Source organism: Capsicum annuum, chromosome 5, assembly GCF_002878395.1.
Source record: "Capsicum annuum cultivar UCD-10X-F1 chromosome 5, UCD10Xv1.1, whole genome shotgun sequence".
NCBI lineage: Eukaryota > Viridiplantae > Streptophyta > Magnoliopsida > Solanales > Solanaceae > Capsicum > Capsicum annuum.
Genome location: NC_061115.1, coordinates 173,267,214 through 173,273,213, shown reverse-complemented (window position 1 = coordinate 173,273,213; position 6,000 = coordinate 173,267,214). Strand labels below are relative to the sequence as shown.

Sequence of the window (6,000 nt, the reverse complement as noted above, 5' to 3'; positions counted from 1 at the left end):
TTGGAGTAATGTCAATTTTCCTATCATGCTCTCATTGTGATCCCACAATATATCTATCACACTCCTTCAATAATGCACTATATCAAAGGGATAAGGATCAATAAAATAGGAGTCTTCATCACTCTATACTTTCTCCTGTAAAGATGTCACATTAAAAAGAGTAGTAAAATATAAAAATTAATAAAAATAGATATAAAAATAATTATAAGACAAATAAAATATATACAAGGACAAATAGTCAAATAAATGCAGTTGATCTAACCGTAAATCTTATTCCTTGGCAATGGCATCAAAATTTGATGTCGCCCAAATTATCTTTCAAAAAATATAAAGCGGCCGTTGAACAAATGTAGAACCCAACTAGGTTGGGTTTGATTTCACGAGGAATATGATTAGGATCTAGGTTAATGCAATTTATTTACACTATCAATAAACCATTTCTAAAAGGGGGGATTAAGAAAAACACGTCAATAATTTGTAAACAGGTAATTAAATATCAGTGTATGTTGAGAAAATCTTGAGAATGATGAAGTAGGACTGTGTTTTTCATGAATTCATAACTACATAGGTTATTCGTGCTAGCATTTTATTCCTATGTGTTGCATGCTAAATCTAACAAGATATATACCACTCAACCGTCTCTTGACCTTGGTTTAGATAAATTCCACTCATCTCCTCTCTGACTCAGAATGTCGCACTGCTAATCCTTGTTTTATGATTATCGTGCTCTTGGCCGTCTCCTTTAAAATTCGCAATCTATGATTATTGTGACTCAGAATATGTTGCACTACTAAATTTCACTCATCTCCTCTCTCAACCATCTTCCATTGTTTATTCTTATTATCGTGGTCTTGAGGTTAGGCTAAGGAGATAGTTTCCAATCCATGGTGAGCTTGAGATACCCATCATGACTAGGCCCTGGTTCAAGTCATGACAGATATGGTCTGCATACACTATCCTCTTTAGACCCAACTTTGAGAAAGTACACTAGGTATGTTGTTATATATAGTAAATATTAAATCGCTTTTGCTTCTTTCTATATTTACCTCTTTAAATTTTGAATTTCCTGATTACAACATATTACTTGTAATATTATATGTCTTAAACAGATTGTTACATATATGTAAGTTTTTTAACATCCCATGCTCAGTAAAAGAGATTCACCCAATTGAGACAAGTTGATAAATTAGTAGTAAATAGGTGGATCCTAGTTGAAATTTTAACCTTTAGATGATCCAGTAGTTCTACTCGACACATCCAACTAATTAATAGAGAGGGAAGGTGGAAGAGAGAGGTTGTAGGTGACTAACCAAATAACCAAATCTATTGCATCCAGAATTGTAACAATTATAAGGGTATCAAGTTATTTAGTCAAAATGTTAAAGTTTAGGAGTGAGTGGTAGAGATGAAGGTGACGAGGGGTATATCCATGTCTAAGAACCATCTTGGATTCATGTCAGGGAGATCTACTACGGAAGCCATCCATCTGGTGAGGAGACTAATGGATATATATCGAGAAAAGAAATGGGATTTACATATGGTGTTCACTGACAGTGAGAAGGCCTACGACATAAAGTTCTGAAGGAAGTGCTTTAAGGATTCCTGGAGGCTAGGGAGCACCGATGGCATAAATTAAGGCATTAAAGAACATGATGATGGAGCTAATAGGAAGGTAGGAGGAGACTCAGAGCATTTCCCTATGTAAATTGAGTTGCACAAGAGATCAACTCTTAGTTCTTTCCTCTTTGCTTTGGTGATGGATGTATTGACGCAGGGTATCCAAGATAAGGTGTCATGATTTTCTTATTTGCTAATGACATAGTATTGCTCGACGAGCTGCATAATGCCATGCATGAAATGTTAAAGGTATGTAGACGAACTATGAAAGCTAAAGGGTTTAGGCTGAGCAGGACTAAAATAAAATATTTTGAGTGCAAATTCAATGAGGGGTTCTATGAGAAAGACGTGGATATGGGTTTGGGTACATAGTCTCTTCCCAAGACCTATCATTTCAAATATCTTGGCTCTATTATCCAAGGTAGTAGGGGTAATAAATGGTGATGTCACTCATCGTATTGGTGTGACATGGGTTAATTGGAGTCTTGCCTCTAGAGTCTTGTGTGATAAAATGATATCTCCAAAACTTAATGGTAATTCTTGTAGAATGATGGTTATAGTAATGTTTCTATATCGGACTGAGTGTTGGCCAGTTAAAAACTCTCATATTTAGAAGCATGTTGCAGAGATGAGAATGTTGAGATGGATGTGTAGACATACTAGGTGTGATAGAATCAGAAATGAGGTTATTCGCGATAAGTTGGTTGTGGACTCCGTGGTGGACAAGATGAAAAAAGTGAGATGGAGATGGTTTGGTCATGTGGTCAGGCGAGGTTTAGACGCCCTTCTCAGTAAGAACATATGAGTTGTTTTATATCGTAGGTATTAAGAGGGGTAGAGGTAGGGCGAAGATGTATTGGGGTGAGGTGATTAGATTGGAGATGACACATATTTACGAAGGACATAACCTCAGATAGGGGATGTGGAGGACGCATATTAGAGTAGAAGGTTAGTCATGTAGGAGTGTTATCATGCATCGTAGTATGGTAACTTAGGATTTAGCCGTAAATATTTATCATTGTTATTGTCTACTATTTTTTGACTATCAAACTATTTTTTGGCAGATTAGTTATCATATTTTCTACACTATTTTCCTCTTCTTTGTATCTGGATGTGCTACACTTGAGTCGAGTGTCTTCCGAAAATAGCCTTTCAGCCTCCTCGAGGTAGTGGTAAGGTCTGCATACACATTACCCTCCCTAGGCCTCACTTGTGGGATTTTACTGGGTTTGTTATTGTTGTTGTCCTATAATACACACAATCAAGCCATTCTAATTCCAAAAGTAGAGAGTAAAAGTGAACTTTGGGAACTTTATTCGGATTTAACGTTTGCAGAATGGAAGGACTCTTTGCTTCTAACATCATTCAGATTTAACATTTACAGACCGGAAGGACACTTTGCTTCATCCATAATAGATGGCCTCCTGCTGGTGTATGTTATAAAGTTCCAACCAAATGTTGAACCTCCAACAACATATGATCCTGTCGCTTGGACTCCATCATCTTCAGCTTGCTGTTTCTGAGAGGAATCCCGTTCAGGCTTCACCAATGCCACATTTAATTTCCCGGAGGAGCTTTCATGTCTTTCTAGAGTTCACTAGGATTTTCTCCTTCCTTGATATCCACTGAATCAATCTAAGCTCAGGGTGCATCCTTAGCTGTCTCTGGGTTTGTTGTTTCTTCCATGACGTCCTTGTAAAGATCTATCGGGAGATTCGACTTTGCACATTTAGATGAACATAATAAATATCGGTGTGATATAATATGCTGATTTTGTGTTGAAACTCTTGATCATAGTTTGACAACTAAAAAATAAAAGTGGAAATAAATTCTTGATTATATTCCAGTAACAACAGATACCATATCCATGGGCAATTGGACTGACATAGCTAACAGATAATTCGTCTAAGTGAGAAAGACAGACCATGCAAAGTAGTACAAATATGATAAATCCACTTGCCAGCGAAAATGGATCATGCTGAATACAGGTTCTTATATAGATCATTGGATCAGTTTATCTTGAAAACACAAAATCCAACATTTCCTAAACGAACAGCTGGAAGCTGCCGCTACATAAATTACTGTACAGGGAATAAACTCCTGAGAAAGATCTGGCTTGTAAGTTAGATCTTTAACCACCTGCAACCAACTAGGTTATAGTAAAACAATTTTTTTCCACGCAGTTGTAACCTAGAAGAGAATGCTGTTGTGCATTTCTTACTGACATCCAAACATTCATGTGATGCATCATACTGTTATTAGCAGAATAGGAAAAGAAGTATGTAATGGCATGTACATAATCTCATGAATATTGCTAGCAGCTTCGTGATGTATTTATTTCATGACAAATTTTTAAATGAAAAAAAATCATAAATAGTAAATTTAATAGGAAACATACATTGACGAATTTCGGTAGCAGCCTTGCAATTTAGGATGTCAGGAGTGCAAGTGAAAGTGCAAGAAGGGCGTTCTCTTCTAAGTCCTTGCAAATGGTTGGTTTTGGTACAACTTTGGGAACAGAACTTCTATTGCTACTCTCAATGTCTCTCTTCTCATTCTTTTCTTTTCTCTTTTTTCACTCTTTTCTCAATCTTTTTCTTCTCTTATTATTTCTTTGGTTCAATGCCTCACCAATTGTTTTTCTCTCCTCTCTTTTTTTGTTACATACTATCGCACTAAGTAATAGAATGCTTATTTAAAAGTAGAGCAAAGACTTGTAGTTGGCTAATACAGTTTGAATACCGATTAGGTAAACCAATGTCTTCCTGAAATAGAGGAGAAAACTAGAAGTTTGGAGATTGAAGAAATGGCAACCCAAGAGATTTTGATCCTTGGAAATTAAGGTAAATGAGAATTTCCTTTCCAAGAATAAGGAAAAGTCACACCTTGGCAGATTTCATTCTTCAAAGCCTTCTTTCTTGAGATCTTGAATTTGAGTCCTAATCCTTTGAATTTGTGGAATGCTCCTAGTTTCTTGGGGCAGTATTTCTTCCTCTTAAACCGATGTCCCAGTCTTCTAAGTTTTTTTGGGGAAATTGTAGCCATTTCTTTGAATAATCCTTCAAGACAATTACTGACGTTTCTTGGTTTGCTCCTTGATTTTTCAGTTACCCAATTCTACATCTATAATGTGTTTCTCCTTTTTGGTATCCTGCATACATACAAAAGTCATCATTAAAATCAAAACCTCAACATGGAGAACCTTCAATATGACAAATAAAAGTAAGACCCTATACTATAGCGTACAAGACCCTATACTATAGCGTACAATTCTATAAGGGATTAACATTCGTGAAGGCAGAGAGAACAGGGAGATTTTGGCCATGGATTGGCCCTGTACAACGTTCTTCCCGCGTCATTTTGTGCTAATGAATAAAACCCAGATGCTTGCTTATCATCCACATTATATGCGGTCTGATAATTTTAAATTGAATCTTGAGAAATTCTTCCTCTTTTTTTCTTTTTAACAGGAAAATAGTACTTTAAAAGGTTAACAAAAATAATATATAAGAAAATAGATACAACACAAAAAGTCCAGTCTAATAATACCACAACTGGGGTCTGGGGAAGGTAATACGTTACGACCTTACTCTTACCTTTAGAAGGATATAAGAAAACTTATATGTATCAAATAAAACTTGACATCAAAGGGGAGTCTTGGAATAACTGGTGAAGTTGTTGCATGTTACCAAGAGGTTCGAGTCGTGGAAACAACCTCTTACAGAAATATAGTGTAAGTCAGCATACAATAGACGTTTACGGTCCGACCCTTCTCCGAAACTGTGCATAGCGAAAGTCAGTGAATCGGGCTGCTTCTTTTTTTTTTTAAAAAAAATAAAAAATTAAACTGGACATCGTCTTCATTTTTACACATAACATTCCCTCATTATTGTTAAAAATCATACATTAAATAGCAATTTTACAAGCTACCATTTGCTTTTTTAGTAGCTGGTTCTGAAACATAGTTATTCTCTCTACCAGTCATCAATGATAGAGTTATTTACTTTAGAGGGTCAGAGTTAAATTTTACAATCCATCAAAAAGAAACCATTTATAGACGAGAATATCTGACCAGTCAACTATTTTCGCAAACAAAAACAGACTAGAAAATCAAGTTCAGGTTCCAAAATATAGATCTGAGGTCGCTCCTCTTTGGAAAATGTCATTGATCACTCTTAACACTTGTTGTTACACAAGGTTAAATTTCTGATCTCTAAACTCAACTACTAAAGTCACGACTGCAACACAGTTATTTACACCTGCGTATTGATTGCGTAGATTTTCTAGTCCGAAAGAATAAAATCTTGAATTAATTCATAGCTTCTTCCCAAGGAACATCGCAGTGACTTTATTAATCTAACTTGTTCAAGCAAACTAAAAGAT

General features: G+C 35.8%; 1 long non-coding RNA gene across 1 annotated transcript; it reads right to left on the bottom strand.

Annotated features, from left to right (window-relative positions):
- Positions 1-2,908: 2,908 nt before the first annotated feature.
- LOC107870937 lies at positions 2,909-5,099 on the bottom strand. The gene is made up of 3 exons (XR_001674544.2): positions 4,886-5,099; positions 4,016-4,768; positions 2,909-3,320 (listed from the first exon to the last, which is right to left on the bottom strand). It is a non-coding gene; the product is annotated as an uncharacterized LOC107870937 (long non-coding RNA).
- Between the last annotated feature and the right edge of the window lie 901 nt (positions 5,100-6,000).